Source organism: Leiobunum rupestre, chromosome 1, assembly GCF_980474605.1.
Source record: "Leiobunum rupestre chromosome 1, qqLeiRupe1.1.hap1, whole genome shotgun sequence".
Lineage (NCBI taxonomy): Eukaryota > Metazoa > Arthropoda > Arachnida > Opiliones > Sclerosomatidae > Leiobunum > Leiobunum rupestre.
This window is the reverse complement of record NC_143384.1, coordinates 70697875-70715183: the sequence shown is the minus strand read 5'-3', so window position 1 is coordinate 70715183 and position 17309 is coordinate 70697875. Positions and strand designations below refer to the sequence as shown.

General features: G+C 34.4%; 1 protein-coding gene across 1 annotated transcript in view; it reads right to left on the bottom strand.

The window, feature by feature from the left end:
- Positions 1-17309, bottom strand: part of LOC149966235 (chymotrypsinogen A-like) — a 36550-nt gene that overhangs the window by 11058 nt on the left and 8183 nt on the right. The gene's annotated exons all lie outside the window — the stretch shown is intronic.

Here is a 17309-nt window from a genome sequence, read left to right as displayed (position 1 = left end):
GTTGCTTTAAGTTTATGGGAGAGTGTAGTCCACATCTTATAGTGTTGTTCTGGTGTAGTACAGCTAAAGATTAATATTCCGGGGGCCATTTTTGGAAAAATTATTCTCAGCTGGCCAAACAAGAAAGCAGTGTTGCCAGATTTATATTATTTTGTTTGACATACCATAGACTCGTCATAGACTAAGAAAAGGTTCAACCAAATTGGCCAACTTTGGTTTTCCCAAATTTAGCAGCAGGGAAACTAATATTTAGCAGCGTAGTATCGATTCTCGACTAAGAATATTCCAGTGAAATTATCGCCAAGGCTTAACTTGAAAATACTCATCTAAATTTAATTTAGTTGCGGGAAATTCCCCCCCTTCCGGCTTTCGAAATCAATTTATTCATGGAAATCAATGTTAGTTGAGACAAATGAAATGGTCGGAATTTCTCATGACCAAACATACTCGCAAAGATAAATCAACGTTTTAATTTGCATAGAAAAAGCGAGTGTTCTATCATGGACTAATTAACAACAATTAATTAATCCATGGTTCTATCCACTCGTTTGTGTTTGCCTAAAAATTATATCAAAACAGGGTTTCCATACTATTTTTAGAATAAAAGCGGATGCTATTTCGAATAACGATGGTTCGAAATAGTTACGATAAATCAAAGTTAATATAGACGTCGTACCCAATGTAAAATCTTGCAAGATATCTTTCAAAAATTTATTCGCCTGATTTTTTAAGTCATTTCAAGTTTCCTGGATTTATGAAAACTTTTTCAAATTCCCTGACTTTATGAAAAAAAATTCAAATTCTCTGACTTTATGGAACCATTTCCAAATTTCCTAATTTTATGTAAGCATTTTCAAATTCCTTGACCTTATGGAACCATTTTCAAATTGCCTGACTTTATGGAACCATTTCCAAATTTCCTAATTTTATGTAAGCATTTTCAAATTCCTTGACCTTATGGAACCATTTTCAAATTGCCTGACTTTATGGAACCATTTCCAAATTTCCTAATTTTATGTAAGCATTTTCAAATTCCTTGACCTTATGGAACCATTTTCAAATTGCCTGACTTTATGGAACCATTTTCGAATTCCCTGATATTTTGGAACCAATTTCAAATTCCCTGATCTTTTGGAACCATTTTCAAATTGCCTGACTTTATGGAACCATTTCCAAATTTCCTAATTTTATGTAAGCATTTTCAAATTCTTTGACCTTATGGAACCATTTTCAAATTGCCTGACTTTATGGAACCATTTCCAAATTTCCTAATTTTATGTAAGCATTTTCAAATTCCTTGACCTTATGTAAGCATTTTCAAATTGCCTGACTTTATGGAACCATTTCCAAATTTCCTAATTTTATGTAAGCATTTTCAAATTCCTTGACCTTATGGAACCATTTTCAAATTGCCTGACTTTATGGAACCATTTTCGAATTCCCTGATATTTTGGAACCAATTTCAAATTCCCTGATCTTTTGGAACCATTTTCAAATTGCCGGACTTTATGGAACCATTTCCAAATTTCCTAATTTTATGTAAGCATTTTCAAATTCCTTGACCTTATGGAACCACTTTCAAATTGCCTGACTTTTTGGAACCATTTTCGAATTCCCTGATATTTTGGAACCAATTTCAAATTCCCTGATCTTTTGGAACCATTTTCAAATTGCCGGACTTTATGGAACCATTTCCAAATTTCCTAATTTTATGTAAGCATTTTCAAATTCTTTGACCTTATGGAACCATTTTCAAATTGCCTGACTTTATGGAACCATTTCCAAATTTCCTAATTTTATGTAAGCATTTTCAAATTCCTTGACCTTATGTAAGCATTTTCAAATTGCCTGACTTTATGGAACCATTTCCAAATTTCCTAATTTTATGTAAGCATTTTCAAATTCCTTGACCTTATGGAACCATTTTCAAATTGCCTGACTTTATGGAACCATTTTCGAATTCCCTGATATTTTGGAACCAATTTCAAATTCCCTGATCTTTTGGAACCATTTTCAAATTGCCGGACTTTATGGAACCATTTCCAAATTTCCTAATTTTATGTAAGCATTTTCAAATTCCTTGACCTTATGGAACCACTTTCAAATTGCCTGACTTTATGGAACCATTTTCGAATTCCCTGATCTTTTGGAACCAATTTCAAATTCCCTGATCTTTTGGAACCATTTTCAAATTGCCTGAATTTATGGAACCATTTCCAAATTCCCTGACTTTTCCAGGTCGTGTACGAAACCTTTCTGTTATTACTTCATAGTGGTCACTATATCTAGGGGGCTATTTGGCCGACAAATGTTAGTGTCACAGATAACAGTTATTTCGCCTACAGTTCGAAGTGTACATTACATCATTAATTAAAAAACAAACATTTCCAAAGACGGCCACCAGTTGGCAGCGGAAGAGCTTTTTACGGATGAGTAAGTCGCGCGGGTATCTTCCACGAACACAATGACTCGGTGAAATTCTTTCGTAAAATAAACAATGGACGAAAACGAGAGGGTGTCGAGGGTCAACCCTCTAATGAAAGAACGAGTAAAACCTGACCCTTTTTTAATAACGCCAAAACCCACCAACGGTAATTAGCGAGGATGGTCATTAGCGTTCCACTTTTTTTTTCTCCACCAGGTTCGCCACCTTCGCTCGTAACTTCCCAGAAGAAAAGTCCTTTAACAGAACGTCGAGAACAATGGACACTCATTTATAATAATAAAAAAATGGTAATGGCAATCTTTGTCTTCACTAACGCCCACGCCAAAAAATGAAAGAGGAGAGAAAGTACATATTGCGACATCTATAATCGTTTCGGGTAATGATCTTCTCTACATTTTGTGTTGTCGGGATATATATCTTCAGAGAATGTGGTTTTATTGATAATTCAGCCTTGACATGATAGCTTTAAGTTCAGTTTCAGAATTTTCGTTAGGGTCGATTTAAATTTATTTGGCCGTGGAGATTTATCCCTAGGTACTTTTCAAATTTTATATTACGGCGTAAGAGACGGTATTTATATGTCTTTAAATTGATTGAAAAGTGGGAGGTCTTAAGGTCAATTTAAATATCTTTGACCGTGAGGATTTGGGTACTTTTAAAATTTTCTTTTACGTCGTAAGAGAAATCAGATTCGATGTCTTTTAAGACGCTTTTTCAAGGAAATGTTTCTCGCAATAGTTTTAAATATAAATAGTTTTTACATAGTTCGAAGTATTTATAGCTATAGCGAAAAGAAATCATGTGTTCGTTCAAAGTTACTGAATTTCGAGATAAACTGTTCATGAAAGAGGGGTGGCGAAGTGGTTCCACTTTCACCTCGCAGCAAGAGTAGCCGGTTTCGATACCTGCTTGTGACACTGGGTAGAAACTCGGAACCACTTCTTCCGCGTTGAGTTTGCAAGTTCTCTCCCCACTGGTTAAATGGGTTTCTCCCCGAGATATCCGTTTTCACCTTCCATAAAAACTTGTTGAGGTTAACGGTAATAGTGAGTGTAGGGATCTGTCGGCTCGCGTGGCATGAAGGGCTTAAAATACGCGAAAAAGTAGATTAGTCCATAATTAAAAGGGAAAATATAGCTAAACCCTAAACAAATTTGAAGAAATGAAAAACTTACTAATAACTCGTACCAATAGGTCTTCGAGCAAACAAAAAGACGCGAATCTCGGATCAAATAGATATTCGACTAATAGACTACATAAAAACTAAATAAAATAGCCAGAAATTCCAACGGTAGACCGGTTTCGTTCTATTTGGAACTCATCAGTACCGTGCAGGAAATCTTGCTGGCGACTGTTATATCTAAAAGAGAAGCTAAGCCTAAACAATAAAAATTACAAAACGCGTTGCAAAGCAACGGAAAGTCGAAAAGAGGCTTGCCGCCACCCTCCTACGCATTTTAACCCGGCCACCTGATTTAAAAGCATTAAAAGTCGCTAGCTGTCTTTGGGTGGTGCCTTGGGTATTTGCAGATTATTTACGGAGATCTTGCTGGCATGGTTCTCTCGTGTCCTGTAGAGTTCACGCGTTTTTCACAATAAAACATTAAAATGCAGACGACGCAACAAACATGAGTTTTTGGTTTTTTATTTAAAAATTATTTAAATTTTATGATGGAGTTTGAGAGCAGTGGCACGAATAATTTTTCAAACCTTTTACCATACTGTTACCTTCGAGCACTATTAAAGGCGGGGATTTTTCGGCTCCCGCCATAAATATATTATGTTAAATAAAGTGGTCTGTATGTGAAATATTATTAGATTAGATTTAGGTTAAATTGATTGAAGTAAGAGCTTGAAAAAATTAGTTTCCCACAAATATTTTCCCCCTTAAAAATTGAATTTAAAGTAAGAACCTCAACCACTACTACTTCAAAAAGATCATGGCAACCCTGTTTTAAAAGATTTTACAATTATGAACTAACGATTGGACAGAAAACGACTAATTTTCCTAAGTAAATTAATATCATGATTTTACTTTGTGAGTTTCAGTCCTTAATTTGTAAGATAATGTTTTATCTGTGGTTGCTCTTATTTGAAAATTGCGCCTTTGTAAAAAGGCGTTCTATTGATAACGAAGATAATGAAGTAACTCGGGATGTTAAATGCCTCCTGAAACTTGAACTTACCAGGAGACATCCCGAGGTGTTTCTCCCCGATTTTGTTCAAACTTGGGGGTTAAGTAGACCTTTATGTACCTTGAAAGCTCCTAAAGGGAACCCATTCGTTTTGCCCTGCCAACCAAAAATGTTTTTCACAACTCAAGTTTAAATTTTATCTACGTACAATAGCATGGGAAAATCGCGGCTTGTAAGGGTCCCCTTTTTGCCATTTAAAAAAAATTAAAGAATTTAAATTTTGGGAAACAAAATTGGGGAATATTTATAAATCGATAAAAATGGGTAAATTCAATAAAATTCGGTAAAACCGTAAAAATTTACAAGCCGTGATATTGCCATGCTATTTTACATAGAGAAAGTTTAAATTTGAGTTGTGAAAAACATTTTTGGTTGCCAGGGCAAAACGAATGGCCATTGAAACTAACGGTAATAGCAAAAGTAGCATAAGACCCAAAAGTGTGTCCGAACGATAGTTAATGAGAGTTTGACGCAAAGTAAAAAGGGGAAACGAAGGTGGGGTTGGAAAATACGTCATCAAAATCGAGTTACTCCAGCGCCGCCGAGTGAGGCGTTTTAGAACGTATGTCTACGGGTGAGGAAATCGAAGAGAGAAAATCGCGCCAAACCATAGACTAAATATAAAGTTTGCTAGTACTATTCCAACTAGTAGGTTATGTAGTCTATAGTGTGACTAGGTCTCACTAGAAAATTTAATAGGCGCGAAGGTACAGCTGACACACTTTTGGGTCTTATGCTACTTTTGGTAATAGTGAGTGTAGGGAGCTGTTGGCTCGTGTGGCAAGAAGGGCTTACCACCACCCTCCTACGCATTGTAACCCGGCCACCTGTTTAACGGAATTAAAAGTCGCTTGATGACTTGGGCCTAAGGTGGTGCCTTGGGTATTAGCCTAGCTGATTATTATTATTATTATTATTCTCAAAGTACATGAAGGTCTACTCAACCCCCAAATTTGATAAAAATCAGGGAGAAACACCTCGGGATGTCTCCTTGTTAGTGAATTTAAGGTGATAACTTTAGGTTCATGTTACATATTCTATCTAATGAGTATAAAGTTCCATATTTGATTTAGATCCACGAATTTCACATTTCTGACACCTCAATCCACCTCACGCTCTAACCGTAAACTCCTTCCCACTAAACAAAATCCAATTTCATTGGTTGCCTAAAAATTTACTTTTATATTGTTATTTATTTAATATATGCAGGGTTGCCACACTTTTCCAGGCTTTCCCTGACTATCTCCGGAGATTTTCCCTGACTTTTTGTCGCAAAATTTTGGTATTGTTTTACCCTAAGTTTTAGTAAAGGTTTCCTATTTGCAACCGAAATTAACTTCCCTGACATTTCCCGGATTTTTAGACTAATTCTTAAAATTTCCTGAATTTTCCCTGATTTTTAGACCCATATTCAAATTCCCTTTTCAGGAATAACAGGTTTTCCAGGTACCGTGACAACCCTGATATGTTTGCAAATGGCCTGGTAACACTCCACAATACACTTTACCTCTGTGGTTGTCTGCAAAGTATTTGCGAAATAATTATTATCAACCCTCTCACGCCCAGGTATAAACTAGACCATGATGGCCACGTACAATATCAACATAGTAATTCTTCCGTCATAGACTTCTGGTTATAGTAGAACTTCTAACTTAATAGTTCCTAGTAGTGTTCGGCAGTCGATTAATTTTTATCCATGAATAAAATAAGCTCGGCTATATTTAAATAACCAATAGTTGAATAAAAATTGTAAAATGTTTAAAAATCGAAGGTGAATAAACCTATTATTTAAATAAAACAAACAATTATTTAAATAAATACCACTTTTATTCAAATTAATGCTTGCTTGCGTAAAAAACATAATTAAATAAGTTAAAATGATATTCGTTTTACCAACGTTTTTTTAAATAAATCGGAAAATTTGTGGATAATGAATAAACAATTCCGAACACTAGTTCCTAGACGCGTAAATTCAGACACCCTATAAATTTATAAACATTAAACTAAAAAAATTTCCTCCGCTAAAATATAATTTATAAGGGTCTTGAATCTCAAACCACAAAAAAATAAAATAAAAAATAACAATGAATAAAAACCTAAATACATGATATAGCTCCCCTTATAATCATTTAAGAGAGTTGGGGCCCCCCAAAAAAAGTGATACCTGTTTTGGAACCGTGTTTTTCCTCGTACGAAACATAATAATTTACGATCGGGCAGAGGAGATTAGCGATTTAATTGGGGTATCGGCGAAGAGAGCGCCGCCGACACCCACGAGCGATTCCGAGAGAGAAAAATAATCATTCCATTTGGAGGAAGAGGTTGACCCCGATTGGCGATCCAGTCTGTCTGGCGAACATTCACGTTCATTAAAATGTATCTCTCTTCGGATGAGAATCGCCCCAGGGAAGGTTACGGAATCCGACCATCTCTTCCCCAATATGTCACATTTTAATTAATAAATACATTAAATTCGAAAACTAGGGGGGGGGGGGGTAGTGATTGGGGAGGGCATTTCATTTCAAATCCCCCATTTCACACACGGCTCAATTCAAGGGGTAGTTACATTTTTTACAGCCCATTTTATTGATCTTAACCATTTTCACAATTTATCTTTAATTTCCTGTGATTGTCTACAATTTATCTTTGATTTCCTGTGATTGTCCACAATTTATCTTTGATTTCTTGTGATTGTCCACAATTTATCTTTGATTTCCTGTGATTGTCCACAATTTATCTTCGATTTCCTGTGATTGTCCACAATTTATCTTTGATTTCTTGTGATTGTCCACAATTTATCTTTGATTTCCTGTGATTGTCCACAATTTATCTTTGATTTCCTGTGATTGTCCACAATTTATCTTTGATTTCCTGTGATTGTCCACAATTTATCTTCGATTTCCTGTGATTGTCCACAGTTTATCTTTGATTTCCTGTGATGGTCCACAATTAATCTTTGATTTCTTGTGATTGTCCACAATTTTTCTTTGATTTCCTGTGATTGTCCACAATTTATCTTTGATTTCCTGTGATTGTCCACAATTTATCTTTGATTTCCTGTGATTGTCCACAATGTATCTTTGATTTCCTGTGATTTTCCATGAATTCTTTGATTTCCCGTGATTTTCCATGAATTCTTTGATTTCCTGTGATTGTCCACAATTTATCTTTGATTTCCTGTGATTGTCCACAGTTTATCTTTGATTTCCTGTGATTGTCCACAATTAATCTTTGATTTCTTGTGATTGTCCACAATTTTTCTTTGATTTCCTGTGATTGTCCACAATTTATCTTTGATTTCTTGTGATTGTCCACAATTTATCTTTGATTTCCTGTGATTGTACACAATTTATCTTTGATTTCCTGTGATTGTCCACAGTTTATCTTTGATTTCCTGTGATTGTCCACAATTTATCTTTGATTTCTTGTGATTGTCCACAATTTATCTTTGATTTCCTGTGATTGTCCACAATGTATCTTTGATTTCCTGTGATTTTCCATGAATTCTTTGATTTCTTGTGATTGTCCACAATTTATCTTTGATTTCCTGTGATTGTCCACAATTTATCTTTGATTTCCTATGATTGTCCACAATTTATCTTTGATTTCTTGTGATTGTCCACAATTTATCTTTGATTTCTTGTGATTGTCCACAATTTATCTTTGATTTCCTGTGATTGTCCACAATTTATCTTTGATTTCTTGTGATTGTCCACAATTTATCTTTGATTTCCTATGATTGTCCACAATGTATCTTTGATTTCCTGTGATTGTCCACAATTTATCTTTGATTTCTTGTGATTGTCCACAATTTATCTTTGATTTCCTGTGATTGTCCACAATGTATCTTTGATTTCCTGTGATTTTCCATGAATTCTTTGATTTCCCGTGATTTTCCATGAATTCTTTGATTTCCTGTGATTGTCCTTTGATTTCCTGTGATTGTCCACAATTTATCTTTGATTTCCTGTGATTGTCCACAATTTATCTTTGATTTCCTGTGATTGTCCACCGTTTATCTTTGATTTCCTGTGATTGTCCACAATTTATCTTTGATTTCTTGTGATTGTCCACAATTTATCTTGGATTTCTTGTGATTGTCCACAATTTATCTTTGATTTCCTGTGATTGTCCACAATTTATCTTTGATTTCTTGTGATTGTCCACAATTTATCTTTGATTTCCTGTGATTGTCCACAATGTATCTTTGATTTCCTGTGATTTTCCATGAATTCTTTGATTTCCCGTGATTTTCCATGAATTCTTTGATTTCCTGTGATTGTCCTTGGATTTCCTGTGATTGTCCACAATTTATCTTTGATTTCCTGTGATTGTCCACAGTTTATCTTTGATTTCCTGTGATTGTCCACAATTTATCTTTGATTTCTTGTGATTGTCCACAATTTATCTTTGATTTCCTGTGATTGTCCACAATTTATCTTTGATTTCTTGTGATTGTCCACAATTTATCTTTTATTTCCTGTGATTGTCCACAATGTATCTTTGATTTCCCGTGATTTTCCATGAATTCTTTGATTTCCTGTGATTGTCCTTTGATTTCCTGTGATTGTCCACAATTTATCTTTGATTTCCTGTGATTGTCCACAGTTTATCTTTGATTTCCTGTGATTGTCCACAATTAATCTTTGATTTCTTGTGATTGTCCACAATTTTTCTTTGATTTCCTGTGATTGTCCACAATTTATCTTTGATTTCTTGTGATTGTCCACAATTTATCTTTGATTTCCTGTGATTGTCCACAATGTATCTTTGATTTCCTGTGATTTTCCATGAATTCTTTGATTTCCCGTGATTTTCCATGAATTCTTTGATTTCCTGTGATTGTCCACAATTTATCTTTGATTTCCTGTGATTGTCCACAGTTTATCTTTGATTTCCTGTGATTGTCCACAATGTATCTTTGATTTCCTGTGATTTTCCATGAATTCTTTGATTTCCCGTGATTTTCCATGAATTCTTTGATTTCCTGTGATTGTCCACAATTTATCTTTGATTTCTTGTGATTGTCCACAATTTATCTTTGATTTCCTGTGATTGTACACAATTTATCTTTGATTTCCTGTGATTGTCCACAGTTTATCTTTGATTTCCTGTGATTGTCCACAATTTATCTTTGATTTCTTGTGATTTTCCACAATTTATCTTTGATTTCCTGTGATTGTCCACAATGTATCTTTGATTTCCTGTGATTTTCCATGAATTCTTTGATTTCCCGTGATTTTCCATGAATTCTTTGATTTCCCGTGATTTTCCATGAATTCTTTGATTTCCTGTGATTGTCCTTTGATTTCCTGTGATTGTCCACAATTTATCTTTGATTTCCTGTGATTGTCCACAGTTTATCTTTGATTTCCTGTGATTGTCCACAATTTATCTTTGATTTCTTGTGACTGTCCACAATTTATCTTTGATTTCCTGTGATTGTCCACAATTTATCTTTGATTTCTTGTGATTGTCCACAATTTATCTTTGATTTCCTGTGATTGTCCACAATGTATCTTTGATTTCCTGTGATTTTCCATGAATTCTTTGATTTCCCGTGATTGTCCTTTGATTTCCTGTGATTGTACACAATTTATCTTTGATTTCCTGTGATTGTACACAATTTATCTTTGATTTCCTGTGATTGTCCACAGTTTATCTTTGATTTCCTGTGATTGTCCACAATTTATCTTTGATTTCCTGTGATTGTCCACAATTTATCTTTGATTTCCTGTGATTGTCCAGAATTTATCTTTGATTTCCTGTGATTGTAAACAATTTATCTGTGATTTCCTGTGATTGCCCACAATTTATCTGTGATTTCCTGTGATTGTCAACAATTTATCTTTGATTTCCTGTGATTGTCCACAATTTATCTTTGATTTCCTGTGATTGTCCACAATTTATCTTTGATTTCCGGTGATTTACTACAATTTATCTTAGATTTACGGTGATTTACTACAATTTATCTTTGATTTCCGGTGATTTACCATAACTTATCTGTGATTTATCGTAGTCTTCCGTTGATTTCTCATAATTTATCAGTGATTTATAATAATCAGCTAGGGTAATACTCAAGGAGTCACACAGGCCTAAATCAACTAGTGACTTGTAAAGGCAATATCCCGGTGATTTCTCATAACTTATCTGTGATTTCCTTCAACTTATCAGTGATTTCCTTCAACCTATCAGTGATTTCCTTCAACCTATCAGTGATTTCATTCAACCTATCAGTGATTTCCTTCAACCTATCAGTGATTTCCTTCAACCTATCAGTGATTTCCTTCAACCTATCAGTGATTTCCTTCAACCTATCAGTGATTTCCTTCAACCTATCAGTGATTTCCTTCAACCTATCAGTGATTTCCTTCAACCTATCAGTGATTTCCTTCAACCTATCAGTGATTTCCTTCAACTTATCAGTGATTTCCTTCAACTTATCAGTGATTTCCTTCAACTTATCAGTGATTTCCTTCAACTTATCAGTGATTTCCTTCAACTTATCAGTGATTTCCTTCAACCTATCAGTGATTTCCTTCAACCTATCAGTGATTTCCTTCAACCTATCAGTGATTTCCTTCAACCTATCAGTGATTTCCTTCAACCTATCAGTGATTTCCTTCAACCTATCAGTGATTTACTTAAACTTATCAGTGATTTACTTAAACTTATCAGTGATTTCCTTCAACTTATCAGTGATTTCCTTCAACTTATCAGTGATTTCCTTCAACTTATCAGTGATTTCCTTCAACTTATCAGTGATTTCCTTCAACTTATCAGTGATTTCTCAAGACTTTTCAGTGATTAAATAATTTATCAGTGATTTCCTTCAACCTATCAATGATTTCCTTCAACTTATCAGTGATTTCCTTCAACTTATCAGTGATTTCTCAAGACTTTTCAGTGATTAAATAATTAAATATCTCTACACGGTGTAATTTTGACATTTTACATCGTAAAATTACGTGCCACGATACGGTGTACTCATCTTCGATTTAGGGTAAAAATCGCATCCATGGAATACTGCCTGGAACCCAGCAAAATACTTTGTTTCATCCGTACATCCTAAATGGGACACTTCCTCGTAAGCGCTATTTAATATACTTCTGATAAAGGTACGCTTTAGTATCGCTAGAGTCAACTGAATTTAAAATGGGTGAGGAGCAAAACGGATTTGGATGGCCTTCTTTTCTCTAACAAAGAAGATGCAACCGTGTCGATATTGGAATTCGAGCACCAGTAATTGAAACCCACGCTGCTTTTTTCTCCAATGTCAAGGGAACCTTTTAAAGCTTTTTAATCCATCCCGAACATCCACTCCTACGAAATTACACTCGACTTCGTAAAAGCAAAACGTCGAAAATAGAACGCGAAAACTTGACTACCCTCATTTCCCAGATAGCGAAGAATGGTCGACACCACCCTTTTAGCTCCACTTCTTTATAAAACCAACGATCAAAAGTCATCTGAACATCGTACCGTCACCGCAACCGTATCCACCCTCAATTTCCCGTTGCATTTCGATACAGGAGACAAAGGTTTTCGCCCACTTCCCGTTTAAACTGACGCGACTCGACGCACCGTCTTCGCCAAACACTCCCTCGGTTTACTAGCAACGTATATTTTCTATTTGAATTTTTATTCTTTGTCAAACACACATCCTGGACTGTAAATTATACTCTTCCCTAATACCGTGCGTTCATACACTTAAGCTGGTTTCACACTCGACGGAAAATTAACAGCGTAAAGTTGAACGTTAGCGGTATATCGAATGGGAACCAATTTTCAGCTTGGCGTTTATTATCGTCTTTCCGGCATATTTTCCGTCGAGTGTGAAACCAGCTTAACGCTCATACCAAAACGTCGGTACCAAGAATATGCGGGTATCGAAATGTGTTGACAAAAGCCACACGGGTTATCCCTCCGTGTAGGATATCTTCCGGTTATAATTATCCGGAATACATTCTTGAATTTAATTGTTAATATCCTAGCTACGAGGATATATATTTAGAAATAATTATTTTATTAAATTACATATTTTAGCAAAATAAGTATTTTCTTTTTCCCTCGAGAATATTATGAATTTATCTTCAGGCGTTGTGCAGATGGAATTACTACAATTAATACGGTTTATTTTTCTGATGGACGTAATTTGAATCTTACACGGTTGACATTTAGTGTAGTTTGATAATTTGTAATTACTATCAGTAGAAACTTACGTTGCTATTTATTTTTTACATTAGATTTTGTATTAAAATAATTATTACCTTAATCTTAAGCGTTTATTGATGACCTAAGGAGAGATTCTATTATCGCCATCTATAGGCTTTTCAAAGTGGTATTTTAAATTATGAATTGCGCGATTGAGGACGTTACTATTGGTATTAAACTACGTCATCCTGACCTTGAAATCTACCTTTCACTTCGCCCATTCAATCACTATTGCGCTGGAAATTAAAGATTAATCTCGTACTCTGAAACGTGTACGGATAACGCGTAGCTGTGCTTCGGTTTTCGACATTAACGTTCCTTCAAATAATCTTTGCTGGGTCATAATGAATGTACCCAAGAACATAATTAGCTTACAGAGAACATACGAGTAGGCTTGTTTTGAGACGGACTGACTGAAAATCGCAATTTAAAATTAAACAGTAGCGCTATCAGTCGGAATCTTGGTTTAAAGCAAGTCTCGGCTCCGGCTCGTTTCGAATGTCGTCAAAAACAAAATGGATCTTGAAATTGGGTCCCTCATTTAGTATTGAACTACAGGCAGGGTTGTTGATTTTTTTGATTTTAATCGATTTTTTTGATTTTTTATTAACTTTTAGGTTTTTGTCACTATTTAAAAGCAATATATAAGCTTATTGATATAATTATTAGTTTTGTATACATAATATTAAATAGTAGACAGTTTTATTATATCACATATTGTCAAGAGTAGATAATTTGACCATAAATTATGAAAGCCTGATTTTAAAGGTTAAAAATGGTAAGTGGCCAGTTTTTTAATTAAACTACCTAGGCTCTACTGGCCACAGATCCAGTTTAAAACAATTCCTTATTTCTCAGCCTGAGAGAGTCCATTATTTTCAAAAAACAAAAAATGAGGTGGGGAAGGGATCGTGGTAGTGATAGGTAATAGTGTAATATAATAAAAAAATTGGTCTAAAATATAATAATTCAATAGTAAATCTCTCATTTATGGAAATTTAATACCTTTTAAACAATCTTTTATAGGAACAGATTTAAATCAACGATTTTTAAAAAAAAATCATTTGATTAAAATCGCGATTTAAATCGCTGATTTAAATCAAACAACCCTTACTACAGGGTGTTACAGACGTTACGCAAAAAAATTAAGGAGTTGTAGGGGTGAGTTGAGAAGTATGCCAGTTTTTCCCCCATTTTCCTACGATGAGTTAAAAGAGCGCCAGAGAGCTTCAAAGTGTGGCCTACTAGCCCCTGGAAGAAGGCTGCAACAAGCGCAAAACCAAGCAGCAGGGAAATGCGAACATTAAGGTTTGGGTTCGCGTGATAGGTAAAAAATGAATTTGTAAACAAATCGAGGTAGCCAGCGTAAAAAGAGTAAACTTAAACAGTATTTAAGTCCCTGGTGCTTGGTTTTGCGCTTGTTGCAGCCTTCTTCCAGTGGCTAGTAGGTTACACTTTGAAGCCCACTGGCACTCTTTTCACTCATCGTAGGAAAATGGGAACCAAACAGGCATACTTCTCAACTCACATCCTACAACTCCTTAAAATTTGTTCATAACCTTTTGAAACACCCTGTATAGGTAAATATAATCTTGTTGAAAGCAAATCAAAATATGCAGTAACTATAATTTCCCAAGAAATTTAATCGGAGGGTATGTAAAATTGAGAACTCTGGGACATCTGAAAACTGCTCACGTTCTGTTTGTTGGTTTACGATTAATCCGATAAGTTTCGAATTTAAACTATCTGGTTTGTATTTTGACCCATATCAACTGGTTTAATAAATTTTGTTTGGACAATCGTCAAAAAAGACTGATAAAGTAAAATTTTCAAGCGTACATTTAATTATTAATATTAATATTATTAGCCAGTTTAAGCAACAATGTTGAAACTTGTAGTGTAGACGTGGCATTATTGTGTATAATCTATACTCCCATAAGTTCCCCCGCTCACGGCCATTATTAATAGACAGGTTAGGCTACTCCTCGGAAACGACGTGTAGGGAAAACTTGTAGAAGTGTTGACCTAGCTTTATTGCGTAGAATCTTAACGGCTACAAGTTCCTATGCCCATGCTTACGCGTTTGCAACAGGGAGTCTCAACTTATCTATTAATTAATAATAATTAATTGTTTTCTAAAATATATATAATAGACTTTTAATATTACTTAATTTATCTCCATAAAAACTTCTGAAAATAATTAACTTGTTTCAATAAAAACTTCTAATATTAATTAATTTATCTCCATAAAAACTTCTAATATTAATTAATTTATCTTCATAAAAACTTCTAATGTTAATTAATTTATCAAAATAAAAACTTTTAACGTTACTTTATCTAAATAAAAACTTCTAATGTTAATTAATTTATCTCCATAAAAACTTCTGATATTTATTAATTCATCTAAATAAAAACTTCTGTTATTAATTAATTTAACTAAATAAAAACTTCTGGTATTAATTCATTTAACTAAATAAAAACTTCTGGTATTAATTAATTTAACTAAATAAAAACTTCTGGAGTTAATTAATTTATCTAAATAAAAATTTATAATATTAATTATTTTATCTCCATAAAAAAGTCCATTTAAAATTCCACAAGAGTCCCACAAATCCGGCGTAAAGCCGATAATGAATTGGTTGGATACGGCCCGTGAACAATCATTGGGGCTCTTGGAACCGATCTCGGAACATTGGTGGCGCCATCAGCAGATGCTGTCAGCTAATTTAAGTAAAAGGTCGAACGAATCGATGGAGATGAAAAAAGCAGACGACCTTGTCTGGCGCGTAATTCTCTTACAAATAGGTGACGTCATAACGTGGGCGGATGAAAAAAACGGATAAGGATTATTTTTTTAAATTGTTTTTCTTTCTATAGAATATTGTGTAATTTTCCAACAAGACGTTAAAACTTGAAAATAAAATCTTTGCCATCTTTTCAAGTTCAAAACTATTTTAATTACTCTTACGTCATGGCCACGTTTAAATTTTCCAAAAAAAAAGAGAGACGCGTAGAAAATTGGCGGAATCAATAAGGCATCTCGGCTTATGTCACGTTTTGTTTTTAGCACGTGACCTTATCGACGAGTGCGAGCCAATTATCTTCGACAGCGCGTGCCGAGGTCACGCGTCTGGCGCGCGCGCGCGCTGGCTTTAAGCCTAAAAGGGAATCTTTGCGAATAAAGATGCGGTAATTTTTAAGGAAATTTGTTTTGGAGGTTATTTCTGTTTGCGTGATCGGCAAGAAGCGTTTATTTTGAAGTTCTGCTTTACGAAATGTATATTTATTTGTCTTAAAAGGTTATATTTAAAGATGGTGGTATAAAATGCACTGCCGCGTTGTCAGTCAGTCGCTAATTTTAATCAGAAACGCAACGCAGGTGTTGCTTCGAAGGTCTTTTAGTTCTTTTTCGGTAAATGATAAAATCAGAATCGGAAAATAATATAGTGGGTGTTTCAGTTGGTAAAACTAACAGTCGATGAAATTTTGGCAGACGGAAATAGAACAGATGGTGAAATTGTAACAGACGCAAATAGAACAGTTGGTGAAATTGTAGCAGACGCAAATAGAACAGTTGGTGAAATTTTGGCAGACGCAAATTGAACAGTTGGTGAAATTTAGCAGACGCAAATAGAACAGTTGGTGAAATTTTGGCAGGCGCAAATAGAACAGTTGGCGAAATTTTGGCAGACGCAAATAAAACAGTTGTTGAAATTTTGGCAGACGCAAATAAAACAGTTGTTGAAATTTTGGCAGACGCAAATAAAACAGTTGTTGAAATTTTGGCAGACGCAAATAAAACAGTTGTTGAAATTTTGGCAGACGCAAATAAAACAGTTGTTGAAATTTTGGCAGACGCAAATAGAACAGTTGGTGAAATTTTGACCACAAAATTACACTGATTAAAAAATTGTAGTTTTTCCAAAAATTAGTGAGAGTTATTGACTTTAAATTGTGGTATTAATTATTATAACGTTATTAAAATTTCAAAATTCGACCTCCATCGGTTTTTAGAAAAACAGCCGATCAAATAAATTGGAACACACTACTTCAAGTGAGCACTTGTTGTAAATCGATTAAAATTTAATTACTTTATTCGAAGGGTAAACTATTTAAAGATTATTAAAGCTTGAAGAGATAAAAATAAGCGCCTAGATAATAACATAAAAAACTAGATCCAAGTATCTTTCGGTAAATCTTACAGTTCTAAATGTCGTAAATTAGTTTCGTTTAGTAGTGATTTATTAAAACCCAGACGGCGTTGCAAATCGAAAACTACTTAACCTGAGTAAAATATCTGTATCGAGTAAAATATCGGTATCGAGTAAAATATCGGTATCGAGTAAAATATCGGTATCGAGTAAAATATTTTTATTAAGCAAAATATTGGTATCGGGTAAAATGTCTATCAATATCAACCAAAATATCAGTAAAATATCTATCAGTATCAAGCG